We start from the raw sequence: 21,238 nt of genomic DNA, 5'->3' as shown, positions 1-21,238 counted from the left end.
GCCGTGATGTCATGTGCCGTGATGTCACTTGCATAGTGTCTAACTTGGTTAGTCCCCCGACTTATTTTCTTTAAGACTTGTACCATGAATAATCCTTAGCCCCCAAGAAATAGTGCTCGAGCCTACAATTGGCAACCAAATGCAAAAAATCAACACAGCGTGTGGGAAATCTGATAAAAGGACGATGATCTATTAGGTGTGGAAGAATGAAGTGAGTTGCAGACGCAAGTGTAATAGAGTCCAAAAGCAGAGCATTCCAGAAACAGGGAATAAAAAGAGGAAAGGTGCGTACAATTTGAGCTGTTTTAAAAGCATTCGGCAGCATTTTCCGGCATTTCCTGGCGCTGTAAGAGGTGTCATTAACTCAACGATCCATTTATCGACCACAGAAAGAATGGGTGAGCAGGGCCTGTGCAGAATAAACCCTCTTCAACATAGGAAAACATCCCAGCAGAGAGCACGTGATCCACTGTTGCGTCCTAAGCATTAAACAACACACCTCTGACCCTTTCACTTTCACTGGGGTTGTGAGAAGGGGCGTTATTTTGCATCTTGTTTCAGAAAGGAGTCCATGATGACAGATCCGATTTTTCCGACAACTCCTACGTACTTTCAGTGGGACCCTGGTTTGCCAAAAGGAAAGGAAAGACTGGCCACCCTCTGCCTGCAAGGCATGGCGAATGTGTTGCAGATGGCAGAGTCTGAGTGACAGAGCCTCTCCAGTAAGTGAAAAAAGTGCAAGAAGAGGTAAGTGATTGGCGTGCCTTCCCGTTTCTTTCTGGAGTTGTTAAGGTAGTGTAGAAGAGCTATTTCTCCTGGCCAGAGTGAATGGAGGTGTCGCCACCCAGTGGGATGAGGAAAAGAGAACTGCATAGCAGCAACTATTGGTCCTTGGGAGGGGGGAATGAAGGCTGCTGTTGAGAAGCAGCGTCTCCCCTGGTGACTCCTCGGTGTCATGCCCTAAGGAGGGGTCCAAGGAGGCGCAGCACATGCTGTGTGAGGTGAGGGTTGTCCATTGCACTTGAGAGTGTGACAGGCGCCGCCTGCTGGTCGTGCTAGGTTTGGTGGGGGCTGCTGCAGCCTGTGAAGACGAGAGAAGCGGGAGTAGCGGCGAGCATGGTAAATGGAGGAGTAAAAAATGTTGTTCCGTGTGGGTTGGGGCATTGTGCCTGGGGCAGTGTGGGAGTTCCCAGTGGGAGGGTGTTCCGCTGCAATTAAGAGCAGTCGGCTCCAGGCCGGTGGGCCGGGTGAGCAGAAGAGAGCTGAAAGTGCAGAATTCCTGCCTACGGCCATACCACCCTGAATGCGCCCGATCTCGTCCGATCTCGGAAGCTAAGCAGGGTCGGGCCTGGTTAGTACTTGGATGGGAGACCGCCTGGGAATACCAGGTGCTGTAGGCATTTTGCCTCTCGCGCACACTAGGTGGCGCACGTCTAACCTCCATTACACAGCTTCCTCGCTAATTTCATTTTACACTTTTTATTTACTACACTCTTTTTTTACTCTCTTAAAAAAAGAAAGGAAAAAGAACAGCATTAACACGAAAATACACACTTTCCCAAGGAAAACTTACAATTATTATGCACTTTACACTCGGCCCAAAGTCAAGACAGCATTTGCTCCACGACGGACAAAGGCTCCCCTAGCTAAGGCTTTGCTTTCTTGCGGTAAGCATATGTGTCAGGTCTTCAGATCAGATCTCACTTCTTGGCATCTCATTTCCTGGCAGGTCATGGGTTGTGATGCCACTTCCTGTTTTTCCAGGTGCGATTTCACACGGCCTGATGTCATGTGCCGTGATGTCATGTGCCGTGATGTCACTTGCATAGTGTCTAACTTGGGTAGTCCCCCGACTTATTTTCTTTAAGACTTGTACCATGAATAATCCTTAGCCCCCAAGAAATAGTGCTCGAGCCTACAATTGGCAACCAAATGCAAAAAATCAGCACAGCGTGTGGGAAATCTGATAAAAGGACGATGATCTATTAGGTGTGGAAGAATGAAGTGAGTTGCAGACGCAAGTGTAATAGAGTCCAAAAGCAGAGCATTCCAGAAACAGGGAATAAAAAGAGGAAAGGTGCGTACAATTTGAGCTGTTTTAAAAGCATTCGGCAGCATTTTCCGGCATTTCCTGGCGCTGTAAGAGGTGTCCTTAACTCAACGATCCATTTATCGACCACAGAAAGAATGGGTGAGCAGGGCCTGTGCAGAATAAACCCTCTTCAACATAGGAAAACATCCCAGCAGAGAGCACGTGATCCACTGTTGCGTCCTAAGCATTAAACAACACACCTCTGACCCTTTCACTTTCACTGGGATTGTGAGAAGGGGCGTTATTTTGCATCTTGTTTCAGAAAGGAGTCCATGATGACAGATCCGATTTTTCCGACAACTCCTACGTACTTTCAGTGGGACCCTGGTTTGCCAAAAGGAAAGGAAAGACTGGCCACCCTCTGCCTGCAAGGCATGGCGAATGTGTTGCAGATGGCAGAGTCTGAGTGACAGAGCCTCTCCAGTAAGTGAAAAAAGTGCAAGAAGAGGTAAGTGATTGGCGTGCCTTCCCGTTTCTTTCTGGAGTTGTTAAGGTAGTGTAGAAGAGCTATTTCTCCTGGCCAGAGTGAATGGAGGTGTCGCCACCCAGTGGGATGAGGAAAAGAGAACTGCATAGCAGCAACTATTGGTCCTTGGGAGGGGGGAATGAAGGCTGCTGTTGAGAAGCAGCGTCTCCCCTGGTGACTCCTCGGTGTCATGCCCTAAGGAGGGGTCCAAGGAGGCGCAGCACATGCTGTGTGAGGTGAGGGTTGTCCATTGCACTTGAGAGTGTGACAGGCGCCGCCTGCTGGTCGTGCTAGGTTTGGTGGGGGCTGCTGCAGCCTGTGAAGACGAGAGAAGCGGGAGTAGCGGCGAGCATGGTAAATGGAGGAGTAAAAAATGTTGTTCCGTGTGGGTTGGGGCATTGTGCCTGGGGCAGTGTGGGAGTTCCCAGTGGGAGGGTGTTCCGCTGCAATTAAGAGCAGTCGGCTCCAGGCCGGTGGGCCGGGTGAGCAGAAGAGAGCTGAAAGTGCAGCCTTTCCTGCCTACGGCCATACCACCCTGAATGCGCCCGATCTCTCTCGTCCGATCTCGGAAGCTAAGCAGGGTCGGGCCTAGTTAGTACTTGGATGGGAGACCGCCTGGGAATACCAGGTGCTGTAGGCATTTTGCCTCTCGCACACACTAGGTGGCGCACGTCTAACCTCCATTACACAGCTTCCTCGCTAATTTCATTTTACACTTTTTATTTACTACACTCTTTTTTTACTCTCTTAAAAAAAGAAAGGAAAAAGAACAGCATTAACACGAAAATACACACTTTCCCAAGGAAAACTTACAATTATTATGCACTTTACACTCGGCCCAAAGTCAAGACAGCATTTGCTCCACGACGGACAAAGGCTCCCCTAGCTAAGGCTTTGCTTTCTTGCGGTAAGCATATGTGTCAGGTCTTCAGATCAGATCTCACTTCTTGGCATCTCATTTCCTGGCAGGTCATGGGTTGTGATGCCACTTCCTGTTTTTCCAGGTGCGATTTCACACGGCCTGATGTCATGTGCCGTGATGTCATGTGCCGTGATGTCACTTGCATAGTGTCTAACTTGGTTAGTCCCCCGACTTATTTTCTTTAAGACTTGTACCATGAATAATCCTTAGCCCCCAAGAAATAGTGCTCGAGCCTACAATTGGCAACCAAATGCAAAAAATCAGCACAGCGTGTGGGAAATCTGATAAAAGGACGATGATCTATTAGGTGTGGAAGAATGAAGTGAGTTGCAGACGCAAGTGTAATAGAGTCCAAAAGCAGAGCATTCCAGAAACAGGGAATAAAAAGAGGAAAGGTGCGTACAATTTGAGCTGTTTTAAAAGCATTCGGCAGCATTTTCCGGCATTTCCTGGCGCTGTAAGAGGTGTCATTAACTCAACGATCCATTTATCGACCACAGAAAGAATGGGTGAGCAGGGCCTGTGCAGAATAAACCCTCTTCAACATAGGAAAACATCCCAGCAGAGAGCACGTGATCCACTGTTGCGTCCTAAGCATTAAACAACACACCTCTGACCCTTTCACTTTCACTGGGGTTGTGAGAAGGGGCGTTATTTTGCATCTTGTTTCAGAAAGGAGTCCATGATGACAGATCCGATTTTTCCGACAACTCCTACGTACTTTCAGTGGGACCCTGGTTTGCCAAAAGGAAAGGAAAGACTGGCCACCCTCTGCCTGCAAGGCATGGCGAATGTGTTGCAGATGGCAGAGTCTGAGTGACAGAGCCTCTCCAGTAAGTGAAAAAAGTGCAAGAAGAGGTAAGTGATTGGCGTGCCTTCCCGTTTCTTTCTGGAGTTGTTAAGGTAGTGTAGAAGAGCTATTTCTCCTGGCCAGAGTGAATGGAGGTGTCGCCACCCAGTGGGATGAGGAAAAGAGAACTGCATAGCAGCAACTATTGGTCCTTGGGAGGGGGGAATGAAGGCTGCTGTTGAGAAGCAGCGTCTCCCCTGGTGACTCCTCGGTGTCATGCCCTAAGGAGGGGTCCAAGGAGGCGCAGCACATGCTGTGTGAGGTGAGGGTTGTCCATTGCACTTGAGAGTGTGACAGGCGCCGCCTGCTGGTCGTGCTAGGTTTGGTGGGGGCTGCTGCAGCCTGTGAAGACGAGAGAAGCGGGAGTAGCGGCGAGCATGGTAAATGGAGGAGTAAAAAATGTTGTTCCGTGTGGGTTGGGGCATTGTGCCTGGGGCAGTGTGGGAGTTCCCAGTGGGAGGGTGTTCCGCTGCAATTAAGAGCAGTCGGCTCCAGGCCGGTGGGCCGGGTGAGCAGAAGAGAGCTGAAAGTGCAGCCTTTCCTGCCTACGGCCATACCACCCTGAATGCGCCCGATCTCGTCCGATCTCGGAAGCTAAGCAGGGTCGGGCCTGGTTAGTACTTGGATGGGAGACCGCCTGGGAATACCAGGTGCTGTAGGCATTTTGCCTCTCGCGCACACTAGGTGGCGCACGTCTAACCTCCATTACACAGCTTCCTCGCTAATTTCATTTTACACTTTTTATTTACTACACTCTTTTTTTACTCTCTTAAAAAAAGAAAGGAAAAAGAACAGCATTAACACGAAAATACACACTTTCCCAAGGAAAACTTACAATTATTATGCACTTTACACTCGGCCCAAAGTCAAGACAGCATTTGCTCCACGACGGACAAAGGCTCCCCTAGCTAAGGCTTTGCTTTCTTGCGGTAAGCATATGTGTCAGGTCTTCAGATCAGATCTCACTTCTTGGCATCTCATTTCCTGGCAGGTCATGGGTTGTGATGCCACTTCCTGTTTTTCCAGGTGCGATTTCACACGGCCTGATGTCATGTGCCGTGATGTCATGTGCCGTGATGTCACTTGCATAGTGTCTAACTTGGGTAGTCCCCCGACTTATTTTCTTTAAGACTTGTACCATGAATAATCCTTAGCCCCCAAGAAATAGTGCTCGAGCCTACAATTGGCAACCAAATGCAAAAAATCAGCACAGCGTGTGGGAAATCTGATAAAAGGACGATGATCTATTCGGTGTGGAAGAATGAAGTGAGTTGCAGACGCAAGTGTAATAGAGTCCAAAAGCAGAGCATTCCAGAAACAGGGAATAAAAAGAGGAAAGGTGCGTACAATTTGAGCTGTTTTAAAAGCATTCGGCAGCATTTTCCGGCATTTCCTGGCGCTGTAAGAGGTGTCATTAACTCAACGATCCATTTATCGACCACAGAAAGAATGGGTGAGCAGGGCCTGTGCAGAATAAACCCTCTTCAACATAGGAAAACATCCCAGCAGAGAGCACGTGATCCACTGTTGCGTCCTAAGCATTAAACAACACACCTCTGACCCTTTCACTTTCACTGGGGTTGTGAGAAGGGGCGTTATTTTGCATCTTGTTTCAGAAAGGAGTCCATGATGACAGATCCGATTTTTCCGACAACTCCTACGTACTTTCAGTGGGACCCTGGTTTGCCAAAAGGAAAGGAAAGACTGGCCACCCTCTGCCTGCAAGGCATGGCGAATGTGTTGCAGATGGCAGAGTCTGAGTGACAGAGCCTCTCCAGTAAGTGAAAAAAGTGCAAGAAGAGGTAAGTGATTGGCGTGCCTTCCCGTTTCTTTCTGGAGTTGTTAAGGTAGTGTAGAAGAGCTATTTCTCCTGGCCAGAGTGAATGGAGGTGTCGCCACCCAGTGGGATGAGGAAAAGAGAACTGCATAGCAGCAACTATTGGTCCTTGGGAGGGGGGAATGAAGGCTGCTGTTGAGAAGCAGCGTCTCCCCTGGTGACTCCTCGGTGTCATGCCCTAAGGAGGGGTCCAAGGAGGCGCAGCACATGCTGTGTGAGGTGAGGGTTGTCCATTGCACTTGAGAGTGTGACAGGCGCCGCCTGCTGGTCGTGCTAGGTTTGGTGGGGGCTGCTGCAGCCTGTGAAGACGAGAGAAGCGGGAGTAGCGGCGAGCATGGTAAATGGAGGAGTAAAAAATGTTGTTCCGTGTGGGTTGGGGCATTGTGCCTGGGGCAGTGTGGGAGTTCCCAGTGGGAGGGTGTTCCGCTGCAATTAAGAGCAGTCGGCTCCAGGCCGGTGGGCCGGGTGAGCAGAAGAGAGCTGAAAGTGCAGCCTTTCCTGCCTACGGCCATACCACCCTGAATGCGCCCGATCTCTCTCGTCCGATCTCGGAAGCTAAGCAGGGTCGGGCCTAGTTAGTACTTGGATGGGAGACCGCCTGGGAATACCAGGTGCTGTAGGCATTTTGCCTCTCGCACACACTAGGTGGCGCACGTCTAACCTCCATTACACAGCTTCCTCGCTAATTTCATTTTACACTTTTTATTTACTACACTCTTTTTTTACTCTCTTAAAAAAAGAAAGGAAAAAGAACAGCATTAACACGAAAATACACACTTTCCCAAGGAAAACTTACAATTATTATGCACTTTACACTCGGCCCAAAGTCAAGACAGCATTTGCTCCACGACGGACAAAGGCTCCCCTAGCTAAGGCTTTGCTTTCTTGCGGTAAGCATATGTGTCAGGTCTTCAGATCAGATCTCACTTCTTGGCATCTCATTTCCTGGCAGGTCATGGGTTGTGATGCCACTTCCTGTTTTTCCAGGTGCGATTTCACACGGCCTGATGTCATGTGCCGTGATGTCATGTGCCGTGATGTCACTTGCATAGTGTCTAACTTGGTTAGTCCCCCGACTTATTTTCTTTAAGACTTGTACCATGAATAATCCTTAGCCCCCAAGAAATAGTGCTCGAGCCTACAATTGGCAACCAAATGCAAAAAATCAACACAGCGTGTGGGAAATCTGATAAAAGGACGATGATCTATTAGGTGTGGAAGAATGAAGTGAGTTGCAGACGCAAGTGTAATAGAGTCCAAAAGCAGAGCATTCCAGAAACAGGGAATAAAAAGAGGAAAGGTGCGTACAATTTGAGCTGTTTTAAAAGCATTCGGCAGCATTTTCCGGCATTTCCTGGCGCTGTAAGAGGTGTCATTAACTCAACGATCCATTTATCGACCACAGAAAGAATGGGTGAGCAGGGCCTGTGCAGAATAAACCCTCTTCAACATAGGAAAACATCCCAGCAGAGAGCACGTGATCCACTGTTGCGTCCTAAGCATTAAACAACACACCTCTGACCCTTTCACTTTCACTGGGGTTGTGAGAAGGGGCGTTATTTTGCATCTTGTTTCAGAAAGGAGTCCATGATGACAGATCCGATTTTTCCGACAACTCCTACGTACTTTCAGTGGGACCCTGGTTTGCCAAAAGGAAAGGAAAGACTGGCCACCCTCTGCCTGCAAGGCATGGCGAATGTGTTGCAGATGGCAGAGTCTGAGTGACAGAGCCTCTCCAGTAAGTGAAAAAAGTGCAAGAAGAGGTAAGTGATTGGCGTGCCTTCCCGTTTCTTTCTGGAGTTGTTAAGGTAGTGTAGAAGAGCTATTTCTCCTGGCCAGAGTGAATGGAGGTGTCGCCACCCAGTGGGATGAGGAAAAGAGAACTGCATAGCAGCAACTATTGGTCCTTGGGAGGGGGGAATGAAGGCTGCTGTTGAGAAGCAGCGTCTCCCCTGGTGACTCCTCGGTGTCATGCCCTAAGGAGGGGTCCAAGGAGGCGCAGCACATGCTGTGTGAGGTGAGGGTTGTCCATTGCACTTGAGAGTGTGACAGGCGCCGCCTGCTGGTCGTGCTAGGTTTGGTGGGGGCTGCTGCAGCCTGTGAAGACGAGAGAAGCGGGAGTAGCGGCGAGCATGGTAAATGGAGGAGTAAAAAATGTTGTTCCGTGTGGGTTGGGGCATTGTGCCTGGGGCAGTGTGGGAGTTCCCAGTGGGAGGGTGTTCCGCTGCAATTAAGAGCAGTCGGCTCCAGGCCGGTGGGCCGGGTGAGCAGAAGAGAGCTGAAAGTGCAGCCTTTCCTGCCTACGGCCATACCACCCTGAATGCGCCCGATCTCGTCCGATCTCGGAAGCTAAGCAGGGTCGGGCCTGGTTAGTACTTGGATGGGAGACCGCCTGGGAATACCAGGTGCTGTAGGCATTTTGCCTCTCGCGCACACTAGGTGGCGCACGTCTAACCTCCATTACACAGCTTCCTCGCTAATTTCATTTGACACTTTTTATTTACTACACTCTTTTTTTACTCTCTTAAAAAAAGAAAGGAAAAAGAACAGCATTAACACGAAAATACACACTTTCCCAAGGAAAACTTACAATTATTATGCACTTTACACTCGGCCCAAAGTCAAGACAGCATTTGCTCCACGACGGACAAAGGCTCCCCTAGCTAAGGCTTTGCTTTCTTGCGGTAAGCATATGTGTCAGGTCTTCAGATCAGATCTCACTTCTTGGCATCTCATTTCCTGGCAGGTCATGGGTTGTGATGCCACTTCCTGTTTTTCCAGGTGCGATTTCACACGGCCTGATGTCATGTGCCGTGATGTCATGTGCCGTGATGTCATGTGCCGTGATGTCACTTGCATAGTGTCTAACTTGGTTAGTCCCCCGACTTATTTTCTTTAAGACTTGTACCATGAATAATCCTTAGCCCTCAAGAAATAGTGCTCGAGCCTACAATTGGCAACCAAATGCAAAAAATCAGCACAGCGTGTGGGAAATCTGATAAAAGGACGATGATCTATTAGGTGTGGAAGAATGAAGTGAGTTGCAGACGCAAGTGTAATAGAGTCCAAAAGCAGAGCATTCCAGAAACAGGGAATAAAAAGAGGAAAGGTGCGTACAATTTGAGCTGTTTTAAAAGCATTCGGCAGCATTTTCCGGCATTTCCTGGCGCTGTAAGAGGTGTCATTAACTCAACGATCCATTTATCGACCACAGAAAGAATGGGTGAGCAGGGCCTGTGCAGAATAAACCCTCTTCAACATAGGAAAACATCCCAGCAGAGAGCACGTGATCCACTGTTGCGTCCTAAGCATTAAACAACACACCTCTGACCCTTTCACTTTCACTGGGATTGTGAGAAGGGGCGTTATTTTGCATCTTGTTTCAGAAAGGAGTCCATGATGACAGATCCGATTTTTCCGACAACTCCTACGTACTTTCAGTGGGACCCTGGTTTGCCAAAAGGAAAGGAAAGACTGGCCACCCTCTGCCTGCAAGGCATGGCGAATGTGTTGCAGATGGCAGAGTCTGAGTGACAGAGCCTCTCCAGTAAGTGAAAAAAGTGCAAGAAGAGGTAAGTGATTGGCGTGCCTTCCCGTTTCTTTCTGGAGTTGTTAAGGTAGTGTAGAAGAGCTATTTCTCCTGGCCAGAGTGAATGGAGGTGTCGCCACCCAGTGGGATGAGGAAAAGAGAACTGCATAGCAGCAACTATTGGTCCTTGGGAGGGGGGAATGAAGGCTGCTGTTGAGAAGCAGCGTCTCCCCTGGTGACTCCTCGGTGTCATGCCCTAAGGAGGGGTCCAAGGAGGCGCAGCACATGCTGTGTGAGGTGAGGGTTGTCCATTGCACTTGAGAGTGTGACAGGCGCCGCCTGCTGGTCGTGCTAGGTTTGGTGGGGGCTGCTGCAGCCTGTGAAGACGAGAGAAGCGGGAGTAGCGCCGAGCATGGTAAATGGAGGAGTAAAAAATGTTGTTCCGTGTGGGTTGGGGCATTGTGCCTGGGGCAGTGTGGGAGTTCCCAGTGGGAGGGTGTTCCGCTGCAATTAAGAGCAGTCGGCTCCAGGCCGGTGGGCCGGGTGAGCAGAAGAGAGCTGAAAGTGCAGCCTTTCCTGCCTACGGCCATACCACCCTGAATGCGCCCGATCTCGTCCGATCTCGGAAGCTAAGCAGGGTCGGGCCTGGTTAGTACTTGGATGGGAGACCGCCTGGGAATACCAGGTGCTGTAGGCATTTTGCCTCTCGCGCACACTAGGTGGCGCACGTCTAACCTCCATTACACAGCTTCCTCGCTAATTTCATTTGACACTTTTTATTTACTACACTCTTTTTTTACTCTCTTAAAAAAAGAAAGGAAAAAGAACAGCATTAACACGAAAATACACACTTTCCCAAGGAAAACTTACAATTATTATGCACTTTACACTCGGCCCAAAGTCAAGACAGCATTTGCTCCACGACGGACAAAGGCTCCCCTAGCTAAGGCTTTGCTTTCTTGCGGTAAGCATATGTGTCAGGTCTTCAGATCAGATCTCACTTCTTGGCATCTCATTTCCTGGCAGGTCATGGGTTGTGATGCCACTTCCTGTTTTTCCAGGTGCGATTTCACACGGCCTGATGTCATGTGCCGTGATGTCATGTGCCGTGATGTCATGTGCCGTGATGTCACTTGCATAGTGTCTAACTTGGTTAGTCCCCCGACTTATTTTCTTTAAGACTTGTACCATGAATAATCCTTAGCCCCCAAGAAATAGTGCTCGAGCCTACAATTGGCAACCAAATGCAAAAAATCAGCACAGCGTGTGGGAAATCTGATAAAAGGACGATGATCTATTAGGTGTGGAAGAATGAAGTGAGTTGCAGACGCAAGTGTAATAGAGTCCAAAAGCAGAGCATTCCAGAAACAGGGAATAAAAAGAGGAAAGGTGCGTACAATTTGAGCTGTTTTAAAAGCATTCGGCAGCATTTTCCGGCATTTCCTGGCGCTGTAACAGGTGTCCTTAACTCAACGATCCATTTATCGACCACAGAAAGAATGGGTGAGCAGGGCCTGTGCAGAATAAACCCTCTTCAACATAGGAAAACATCCCAGCAGAGAGCACGTGATCCACTGTTGCGTCCTAAGCATTAAACAACACACCTCTGACCCTTTCACTTTCACTGGGATTGTGAGAAGGGGCGTTATTTTGCATCTTGTTTCAGAAAGGAGTCCATGATGACAGATCCGATTTTTCCGACAACTCCTACGTACTTTCAGTGGGACCCTGGTTTGCCAAAAGGAAAGGAAAGACTGGCCACCCTCTGCCTGCAAGGCATGGCGAATGTGTTGCAGATGGCAGAGTCTGAGTGACAGAGCCTCTCCAGTAAGTGAAAAAAGTGCAAGAAGAGGTAAGTGATTGGCGTGCCTTCCCGTTTCTTTCTGGAGTTGTTAAGGTAGTGTAGAAGAGCTATTTCTCCTGGCCAGAGTGAATGGAGGTGTCGCCACCCAGTGGGATGAGGAAAAGAGAACTGCATAGCAGCAACTATTGGTCCTTGGGAGGGGGGAATGAAGGCTGCTGTTGAGAAGCAGCGTCTCCCCTGGTGACTCCTCGGTGTCATGCCCTAAGGAGGGGTCCAAGGAGGCGCAGCACATGCTGTGTGAGGTGAGGGTTGTCCATTGCACTTGAGAGTGTGACAGGCGCCGCCTGCTGGTCGTGCTAGGTTTGGTGGGGGCTGCTGCAGCCTGTGAAGACGAGAGAAGCGGGAGTAGCGCCGAGCATGGTAAATGGAGGAGTAAAAAATGTTGTTCCGTGTGGGTTGGGGCATTGTGCCTGGGGCAGTGTGGGAGTTCCCAGTGGGAGGGTGTTCCGCTGCAATTAAGAGCAGTCGGCTCCAGGCCGGTGGGCCGGGTGAGCAGAAGAGAGCTGAAAGTGCAGCCTTTCCTGCCTACGGCCATACCACCCTGAATGCGCCCGATCTCTCTCGTCCGATCTCGGAAGCTAAGCAGGGTCGGGCCTGGTTAGTACTTGGATGGGAGACCGCCTGGGAATACCAGGTGCTGTAGGCATTTTGCCTCTCGCACACACTAGGTGGCGCACGTCTAACCTCCATTACACAGCTTCCTCGCTAATTTCATTTTACACTTTTTATTTACTACACTCTTTTTTTACTCTCTTAAAAAAAGAAAGGAAAAAGAACAGCATTAACACGAAAATACACACTTTCCCAAGGAAAACTTACAATTATTATGCACTTTACACTCGGCCCAAAGTCAAGACAGCATTTGCTCCACGACGGACAAAGGCTCCCCTAGCTAAGGCTTTGCTTTCTTGCGGTAAGCATATGTGTCAGGTCTTCAGATCAGATCTCACTTCTTGGCATCTCATTTCCTGGCAGGTCATGTGTTGTGATGCCACTTCCTGTTTTTCCAGGTGCGATTTCACACGGCCTGATGTCATGTGCCGTGATGTCATGTGCCGTGATGTCACTTGCATAGTGTCTAACTTGGGTAGTCCCCCGACTTATTTTCTTTAAGACTTGTACCATGAATAATCCTTAGCCCCCAAGAAATAGTGCTCGAGCCTACAATTGGCAACCAAATGCAAAAAATCAGCACAGCGTGTGGGAAATCTGATAAAAGGACGATGATCTATTAGGTGTGGAAGAATGAAGTGAGTTGCAGACGCAAGTGTAATAGAGTCCAAAAGCAGAGCATTCCAGAAACAGGGAATAAAAAGAGGAAAGGTGCGTACAATTTGAGCTGTTTTAAAAGCATTCGGCAGCATTTTCCGGCATTTCCTGGCGCTGTAAGAGGTGTCCTTAACTCAACGATCCATTTATCGACCACAGAAAGAATGGGTGAGCAGGGCCTGTGCAGAATAAACCCTCTTCAACATAGGAAAACATCCCAGCAGAGAGCACGTGATCCACTGTTGCGTCCTAAGCATTAAACAACACACCTCTGACCCTTTCACTTTCACTGGGATTGTGAGAAGGGGCGTTATTTTGCATCTTGTTTCAGAAAGGAGTCCATGATGACAGATCCGATTTTTCCGACAACTCCTACGTACTTTCAGTGGGACCCTGGTTTGCCAAAAGGAAAGGAAAGACTGGCCACCCTCTGCCTGCAAGGCATGGCGAATGTGTTGCAGATGGCAGAGTCTGAGTGACAGAGCCTCTCCAGTAAGTGAAAAAAGTGCAAGAAGAGGTAAGTGATTGGCGTGCCTTCCCGTTTCTTTCTGGAGTTGTTAAGGTAGTGTAGAAGAGCTATTTCTCCTGGCCAGAGTGAATGGAGGTGTCGCCACCCAGTGGGATGAGGAAAAGAGAACTGCATAGCAGCAACTATTGGTCCTTGGGAGGGGGGAATGAAGGCTGCTGTTGAGAAGCAGCGTCTCCCCTGGTGACTCCTCGGTGTCATGCCCTAAGGAGGGGTCCAAGGAGGCGCAGCACATGCTGTGTGAGGTGAGGGTTGTCCATTGCACTTGAGAGTGTGACAGGCGCCGCCTGCTGGTCGTGCTAGGTTTGGTGGGGGCTGCTGCAGCCTGTGAAGACGAGAGAAGCGGGAGTAGCGGCGAGCATGGTAAATGGAGGAGTAAAAAATGTTGTTCCGTGTGGGTTGGGGCATTGTGCCTGGGGCAGTGTGGGAGTTCCCAGTGGGAGGGTGTTCCGCTGCAATTAAGAGCAGTCGGCTCCAGGCCGGTGGGCCGGGTGAGCAGAAGAGAGCTGAAAGTGCAGCCTTTCCTGCCTACGGCCATACCACCCTGAATGCGCCCGATCTCTCTCGTCCGATCTCGGAAGCTAAGCAGGGTCGGGCCTAGTTAGTACTTGGATGGGAGACCGCCTGGGAATACCAGGTGCTGTAGGCATTTTGCCTCTCGCACACACTAGGTGGCGCACGTCTAACCTCCATTACACAGCTTCCTCGCTAATTTCATTTTACACTTTTTATTTACTACACTCTTTTTTTACTCTCTTAAAAAAAGAAAGGAAAAAGAACAGCATTAACACGAAAATACACACTTTCCCAAGGAAAACTTACAATTATTATGCACTTTACACTCGGCCCAAAGTCAAGACAGCATTTGCTCCACGACGGACAAAGGCTCCCCTAGCTAAGGCTTTGCTTTCTTGCGGTAAGCATATGTGTCAGGTCTTCAGATCAGATCTCACTTCTTGGCATCTCATTTCCTGGCAGGTCATGGGTTGTGATGCCACTTCCTGTTTTTCCAGGTGCGATTTCACACGGCCTGATGTCATGTGCCGTGATGTCATGTGCCGTGATGTCACTTGCATAGTGTCTAACTTGGTTAGTCCCCCGACTTATTTTCTTTAAGACTTGTACCATGAATAATCCTTAGCCCCCAAGAAATAGTGCTCGAGCCTACAATTGGCAACCAAATGCAAAAAATCAGCTCAGCGTGTGGGAAATCTGATAAAAGGACGATGATCTATTCGGTGTGGAAGAATGAAGTGAGTTGCAGACGCAAGTGTAATAGAGTCCAAAAGCAGAGCATTCCAGAAACAGGGAATAAAAAGAGGAAAGGTGCGTACAATTTGAGCTGTTTTAAAAGCATTCGGCAGCATTTTCCGGCATTTCCTGGCGCTGTAAGAGGTGTCCTTAACTCAACGATCCATTTATCGACCACAGAAAGAATGGGTGAGCAGGGCCTGTGCAGAATAAACCCTCTTCAACATAGGAAAACATCCCAGCAGAGAGCACGTGATCCACTGTTGCGTCCTAAGCATTAAACAACACACCTCTGACCCTTTCACTTTCACTGGGATTGTGAGAAGGGGCGTTATTTTGCATCTTGTTTCAGAAAGGAGTCCATGATGACAGATCCGATTTTTCCGACAACTCCTACGTACTTTCAGTGGGACCCTGGTTTGCCAAAAGGAAAGGAAAGACTGGCCACCCTCTGCCTGCAAGGCATGGCGAATGTGTTGCAGATGGCAGAGTCTGAGTGACAGAGCCTCTCCAGTAAGTGAAAAAAGTGCAAGAAGAGGTAAGTGATTGGCGTGCCTTCCCGTTTCTTTCTGGAGTTGTTAAGGTAGTGTAGAAGAGCTATTTCTCCTGGCCAGAGTGAATGGAGGTGTCGCCACCCAGTGGGATGAGGAAAAGAGAACTGCATAGCAGCAACTATTGGTCCTTGGGAGGGGGGAATGAAGGCTGCTGTTGAGAAGCAGCGTCTCCCCTGGTGACTCCTCGGTGTCATGCCCTAAGGAGGGGTCCAAGGAGGCGCAGCACATGCTGTGTGAGGTGAGGGTTGTCCATTGCACTTGAGAGTGTGACAGGCGCCGCCTGCTGGTCGTGCTAGGTTTGGTGGGGGCTGCTGCAGCCTGTGAAGACGAGAGAAGCGGGAGTAGCGGCGAGCATGGTAAATGGAGGAGTAAAAAATGTTGTTCCGTGTGGGTTGGGGCATTGTGCCTGGGGCAGTGTGGGAGTTCCCAGTGGGAGGGTGTTCCGCTGCAATTAAGAGCAGTCGGCTCCAGGCCGGTGGGCCGGGTGAGCAGAAGAGAGCTGAAAGTGCAGCCTTTCCTGCCTACGGCCATACCACCCTGAATGCGCCCGATCTCTCTCGTCCGATCTCGGAAGCTAAGCAGGGTCGGGCCTAGTTAGTACTTGGATGGGAGACCGCCTGGGAATACCAGGTGCTGTAGGCATTTTGCCTCTCGCACACACTAGGTGGCGCACGTCTAACCTCCATTACACAGCTTCCTCGCTAATTTCATTTTACACTTTTTATTTACTACACTCTTTTTTTACTCTCTTAAAAAAAGAAAGGAAAAAGAACAGCATTAACACGAAAATACACACTTTCCCAAGGAAAACTTACAATTATTATGCACTTTACACTCGGCCCAAAGTCAAGACAGCATTTGCTCCACGACGGACAAAGGCTCCCCTAGCTAAGGCTTTGCTTTCTTGCGGTAAGCATATGTGTCAGGTCTTCAGATCAGATCTCACTTCTTGGCATCTCATTTCCTGGCAGGTCATGGGTTGTGATGCCACTTCCTGTTTTTCCAGGTGCGATTTCACACGGCCTGATGTCATGTGCCGTGATGTCATGTGCCGTGATGTCACTTGCATAGTGTCTAACTTGGTTAGTCCCCCGACTTATTTTCTTTAAGACTTGTACCATGAATAATCCTTAGCCCCCAAGAAATAGTGCTCGAGCCTACAATTGGCAACCAAATGCAAAAAATCAGCTCAGCGTGTGGGAAATCTGATAAAAGGACGATGATCTATTCGGTGTGGAAGAATGAAGTGAGTTGCAGACGCAAGTGTAATAGAGTCCAAAAGCAGAGCATTCCAGAAACAGGGAATAAAAAGAGGAAAGGTGCGTACAATTTGAGCTGTTTTAAAAGCATTCGGCAGCATTTTCCGGCATTTCCTGGCGCTGTAAGAGGTGTCCTTAACTCAACGATCCATTTATCGACCACAGAAAGAATGGGTGAGCAGGGCCTGTGCAGAATAAACCCTCTTCAACATAGGAAAACATCCCAGCAGAGAGCACGTGATCCACTGTTGCGTCCTAAGCATTAAACAACACACCTCTGACCCTTTCACTTTCACTGGGATTGTGAGAAGGGGCGTTATTTTGCATCTTGTTTCAGAAAGGAGTCCATGATGACAGATCCGATTTTTCCGACAACTCCTACGTACTTTCAGTGGGACCCTGGTTTGCCAAAAGGAAAGGAAAGACTGGCCACCCTCTGCCTGCAAGGCATGGCGAATGTGTTGCAGATGGCAGAGTCTGAGTGACAGAGCCTCTCCAGTAAGTGAAAAAAGTGCAAGAAGAGGTAAGTGATTGGCGTGCCTTCCCGTTTCTTTCTGGAGTTGTTAAGGTAGTGTAGAAGAGCTATTTCTCCTGGCCAGAGTGAATGGAGGTGTCGCCACCCAGTGGGATGAGGAAAAGAGAACTGCATAGCAGCAACTATTGGTCCTTGGGAGGGGGGAATGAAGGCTGCTGTTGAGAAGCAGCGTCTCCCCTGGTGACTCCTCGGTGTCATGCCCTAAGGAGGGGTCCAAGGAGGCGCAGCACATGCTGTGTGAGGTGAGGGTTGTCCATTGCACTTGAGAGTGTGACAGGCGCCGCCTGCTGGTCGTGCTAGGTTTGGTGGGGGCTGCTGCAGCCTGTGAAGACGAGAGAAGCGGGAGTAGCGGCGAGCATGGTAAATGGAGGAGTAAAAAATGTTGTTCCGTGTGGGTTGGGGCATTGTGCCTGGGGCAGTGTGGGAGTTCCCAGTGGGAGGGTGTTCCGCTGCAATTAAGAGCAGTCGGCTCCAGGCCGGTGGGCCGGGTGAGCAGAAGAGAGCTGAAAGTGCAGCCTTTCCTGCCTACGGCCATACCACCCTGAATGCGCCCGATCTCTCTCGTCCGATCTCGGAAGCTAAGCAGGGTCGGGCCTAGTTAGTACTTGGATGGGAGACCGCCTGGGAATACCAGGTGCTGTAGGCATTTTGCCTCTCGCACACACTAGGTGGCGCACGTCTAACCTCCATTACACAGCTTCCTCGCTAATTTCATTTTACACTTTTTATTTACTACACTCTTTTTTTACTCTCTTAAAAAAAGAAAGGAAAAAGAACAGCATTAACACGAAAATACACACTTTCCCAAGGAAAACTTACAATTATTATGCACTTTACACTCGGCCCAAAGTCAAGACAGCATTTGCTCCACGACGGACAAAGGCTCCCCTAGCTAAGGCTTTGCTTTCTTGCGGTAAGCATATGTGTCAGGTCTTCAGATCAGATCTCACTTCTTGGCATCTCATTTCCTGGCAGGTCATGGGTTGTGATGCCACTTCCTGTTTTTCCAGGTGCGATTTCACACGGCCTGATGTCATGTGCCGTGATGTCATGTGCCGTGATGTCACTTGCATAGTGTCTAACTTGGGTAGTCCCCCGACTTATTTTCTTTAAGACTTGTACCATGAATAATCCTTAGCCCCCAAGAAATAGTGCTCGAGCCTACAATTGGCAACCAAATGCAAAAAATCAGCACAGCGTGTGGGAAATCTGATAAAAGGACGATGATCTATTAGGTGTGGAAGAATGAAGTGAGTTGCAGACGCAAGTGTAATAGAGTCCAAAAGCAGAGCATTCCAGAAACAGGGAATAAAAAGAGGAAAGGTGCGTACAATTTGAGCTGTTTTAAAAGCATTCGGCAGCATTTTCCGGCATTTCCTGGCGCTGTAAGAGGTGTCCTTAACTCAACGATCCATTTATCGACCACAGAAAGAATGGGTGAGCAGGGCCTGTGCAGAATAAACCCTCTTCAACATAGGAAAACATCCCAGCAGAGAGCACGTGATCCACTGTTGCGTCCTAAGCATTAAACAACACACCTCTGACCCTTTCACTTTCACTGGGATTGTGAGAAGGGGCGTTATTTTGCATCTTGTTTCAGAAAGGAGTCCATGATGACAGATCCGATTTTTCCGACAACTCCTACGTACTTTCAGTGGGACCCTGGTTTGCCAAAAGGAAAGGAAAGACTGGCCACCCTCTGCCTGCAAGGCATGGCGAATGTGTTGCAGATGGCAGAGTCTGAGTGACAGAGCCTCTCCAGTAAGTGAAAAAAGTGCAAGAAGAGGTAAGTGATTGGCGTGCCTTCCCGTTTCTTTCTGGAGTTGTTAAGGTAGTGTAGAAGAGCTATTTCTCCTGGCCAGAGTGAATGGAGGTGTCGCCACCCAGTGGGATGAGGAAAAGAGAACTGCATAGCAGCAACTATTGGTCCTTGGGAGGGGGGAATGAAGGCTGCTGTTGAGAAGCAGCGTCTCCCCTGGTGACTCCTCGGTGTCATGCCCTAAGGAGGGGTCCAAGGAGGCGCAGCACATGCTGTGTGAGGTGAGGGTTGTCCATTGCACTTGAGAGTGTGACAGGCGCCGCCTGCTGGTCGTGCTAGGTTTGGTGGGGGCTGCTGCAGCCTGTGAAGACGAGAGAAGCGGGAGTAGCGGCGAGCATGGTAAATGGAGGAGTAAAAAATGTTGTTCCGTGTGGGTTGGGGCATTGTGCCTGGGGCAGTGTGGGAGTTCCCAGTGGGAGGGTGTTCCGCTGCAATTAAGAGCAGTCGGCTCCAGGCCGGTGGGCCGGGTGAGCAGAAGAGAGCTGAAAGTGCAGCCTTTCCTGCCTACGGCCATACCACCCTGAATGCGCCCGATCTCTCTCGTCCGATCTCGGAAGCTAAGCAGGGTCGGGCCTAGTTAGTACTTGGATGGGAGACCGCCTGGGAATACCAGGTGCTGTAGGCATTTTGCCTCTCGCGCACACTAGGTGGCGCACGTCTAACCTCCATTACACAGCTTCCTCGCTAATTTCATTTTACACTTTTTATTTACTACACTCTTTTTTTACTCTCTTAAAAAAAGAAAGGAAAAAGAACAGCATTAACACGAAAATACACACTTTCCCAAGGAAAACTTACAATTATTATGCACTTTACACTCGGCCCAAAGTCAAGACAGCATTTGCTCCACGACGGACAAAGGCTCCCCTAGCTAAGGCTTTGCTTTCTTGCGGTAAGCATATGTGTCAGGTCTTCAGATCAGATCTCACTTCTTGGCATCTCATTTCCTGGCAGGTCATGGGTTGTGATGCCACTTCCTGTTTTTCCAGGTGCGATTTCACACGGCCTGATGTCATGTGCCGTGATGTCATGTGCCGTGATGTCACTTGCATAGTGTCTAACTTGGGTAGTCCCCCGACTTATTTTCTTTAAGACTTGTACCATGAATAATCCTTAGCCCCCAAGAAATAGTGCTCGAGCCTACAATTGGCAACCAAATGCAAAAAATCAGCTCAGCGTGTGGGAAATCTGATAAAAGGACGATGATCTATTCGGTGTGGAAGAATGAAGTGAGTTGCAGACGCAAGTGTAATAGAGTCCAAAAGCAGAGCATTCCAGAAACAGGGAATAAAAAGAGGAAAGGTGCGTACAATTTGAGCTGTTTTAAAAGCATTCGGCAGCATTTTCCGGCATTTCCTGGCGCTGTAAGAGGTGTCCTTAACTCAACGATCCATTTATCGACCACAGAAAGAATGGGTGAGCAGGGCCTGTGCAGAATAAACCCTCTTCAACATAGGAAAACATCCCAGCAGAGAGCACGTGATCCACTGTTGCGTCCTAAGCATTAAACAACACACCTCTGACCCTTTCACTTTCACTGGGATTGTGAGAAGGGGCGTTATTTTGCATCTTGTTTCAGAAAGGAGTCCATGATGACAGATCCGATTTTTCCGACAACTCCTACGTACTTTCAGTGGGACCCTGGTTTGCCAAAAGGAAAGGAAAGACTGGCCACCCTCTGCCTGCAAGGCATGGCGAATGTGTTGCAGATGGCAGAGTCTGAGTGACAGAGCCTCTCCAGTAAGTGAAAAAAGTGCAAGAAGAGGTAAGTGATTGGCGTGCCTTCCCGTTTCTTTCTGGAGTTGTTAAGGTAGTGTAGAAGAGCTATTTCTCCTGGCCAGAGTGAATGGAGGTGTCGCCACCCAGTGGGATGAGGAAAAGAGAACTGCATAGCAGCAACTATTGGTCCTTGGGAGGGGGGAATGAAGGCTGCTGTTGAGAAGCAGCGTCTCCCCTGGTGACTCCTCGGTGTCATGCCCTAAGGAGGGGTCCAAGGAGGCGCAGCACATGCTGTGTGAGGTGAGGGTTGTCCATTGCACTTGAGAGTGTGACAGGCGCCGCCTGCTGGTCGTGCTAGGTTTGGTGGGGGCTGCTGCAGCCTGTGAAGACGAGAGAAGCGGGAGTAGCGGCGAGCATGGTAAATGGAGGAGTAAAAAATGTTGTTCCGTGTGGGTTGGGGCATTGTGCCTGGGGCAGTGTGGGAGTTCCCAGTGGGAGGGTGTTCCGCTGCAATTAAGAGCAGTCGGCTCCAGGCCGGTGGGCCGGGTGAGCAGAAGAGAGCTGAAAGTGCAGCCTTTCCTGCCTACGGCCATACCACCCTGAATGCGCCCGATCTCTCTCGTCCGATCTCGGAAGCTAAGCAGGGTCGGGCCTAGTTAGTACTTGGATGGGAGACCGCCTGGGAATACCAGGTGCTGTAGGCATTTTGCCTCTCGCACACACTAGGTGGCGCACGTCTAACCTCC

At 49.5% G+C, this 21,238-nt stretch overlaps 12 non-coding genes across 12 annotated transcripts; all 12 read left to right on the top strand.

Annotated features, from left to right (window-relative positions):
- Positions 1-1,281: 1,281 nt before the first annotated feature.
- Positions 1,282-1,400, top strand: LOC138251147 (5S ribosomal RNA). The gene has a single exon (XR_011195047.1). It is a non-coding gene; the product is annotated as a 5S ribosomal RNA (ribosomal RNA).
- Positions 1,401-3,075: 1,675 nt separating this feature from the next.
- LOC138252787 (5S ribosomal RNA) lies at positions 3,076-3,198 on the top strand. The gene has a single exon (XR_011195508.1). It is a non-coding gene; the product is annotated as a 5S ribosomal RNA (ribosomal RNA).
- A 1,675-nt stretch (positions 3,199-4,873) lies between these two features.
- Positions 4,874-4,992, top strand: LOC138256877 (5S ribosomal RNA). Its single transcript, XR_011198309.1, has one exon. It is a non-coding gene; the product is annotated as a 5S ribosomal RNA (ribosomal RNA).
- A 1,675-nt stretch (positions 4,993-6,667) lies between these two features.
- On the top strand, positions 6,668-6,790 carry LOC138252785 (5S ribosomal RNA). Its single transcript, XR_011195506.1, has one exon. It is a non-coding gene; the product is annotated as a 5S ribosomal RNA (ribosomal RNA).
- Positions 6,791-8,465: 1,675 nt separating this feature from the next.
- Positions 8,466-8,584, top strand: LOC138255732 (5S ribosomal RNA). The gene has a single exon (XR_011198197.1). It is a non-coding gene; the product is annotated as a 5S ribosomal RNA (ribosomal RNA).
- Positions 8,585-10,274: 1,690 nt separating this feature from the next.
- On the top strand, positions 10,275-10,393 carry LOC138254583 (5S ribosomal RNA). Its single transcript, XR_011197243.1, has one exon. It is a non-coding gene; the product is annotated as a 5S ribosomal RNA (ribosomal RNA).
- Positions 10,394-12,083: 1,690 nt separating this feature from the next.
- Positions 12,084-12,206, top strand: LOC138254098 (5S ribosomal RNA). Its single transcript, XR_011196774.1, has one exon. It is a non-coding gene; the product is annotated as a 5S ribosomal RNA (ribosomal RNA).
- Positions 12,207-13,881: 1,675 nt separating this feature from the next.
- LOC138252784 (5S ribosomal RNA) lies at positions 13,882-14,004 on the top strand. Its single transcript, XR_011195505.1, has one exon. It is a non-coding gene; the product is annotated as a 5S ribosomal RNA (ribosomal RNA).
- Positions 14,005-15,679: 1,675 nt separating this feature from the next.
- LOC138252783 (5S ribosomal RNA) lies at positions 15,680-15,802 on the top strand. The gene has a single exon (XR_011195504.1). It is a non-coding gene; the product is annotated as a 5S ribosomal RNA (ribosomal RNA).
- Positions 15,803-17,477: 1,675 nt separating this feature from the next.
- Positions 17,478-17,600, top strand: LOC138252782 (5S ribosomal RNA). Its single transcript, XR_011195503.1, has one exon. It is a non-coding gene; the product is annotated as a 5S ribosomal RNA (ribosomal RNA).
- A 1,675-nt stretch (positions 17,601-19,275) lies between these two features.
- Positions 19,276-19,398, top strand: LOC138252781 (5S ribosomal RNA). The gene has a single exon (XR_011195502.1). It is a non-coding gene; the product is annotated as a 5S ribosomal RNA (ribosomal RNA).
- A 1,675-nt stretch (positions 19,399-21,073) lies between these two features.
- Positions 21,074-21,196, top strand: LOC138252780 (5S ribosomal RNA). The gene has a single exon (XR_011195501.1). It is a non-coding gene; the product is annotated as a 5S ribosomal RNA (ribosomal RNA).
- Positions 21,197-21,238: the final 42 nt, after the last annotated feature.

The sequence above is a fragment of the Pleurodeles waltl genome, chromosome 8, assembly GCF_031143425.1.
Source record: "Pleurodeles waltl isolate 20211129_DDA chromosome 8, aPleWal1.hap1.20221129, whole genome shotgun sequence".
Classification (NCBI taxonomy): domain Eukaryota; kingdom Metazoa; phylum Chordata; class Amphibia; order Caudata; family Salamandridae; genus Pleurodeles; species Pleurodeles waltl.
Note: the sequence above shows the minus strand (reverse complement) of the source record. Positions and strands in the feature narration are given on the sequence as shown.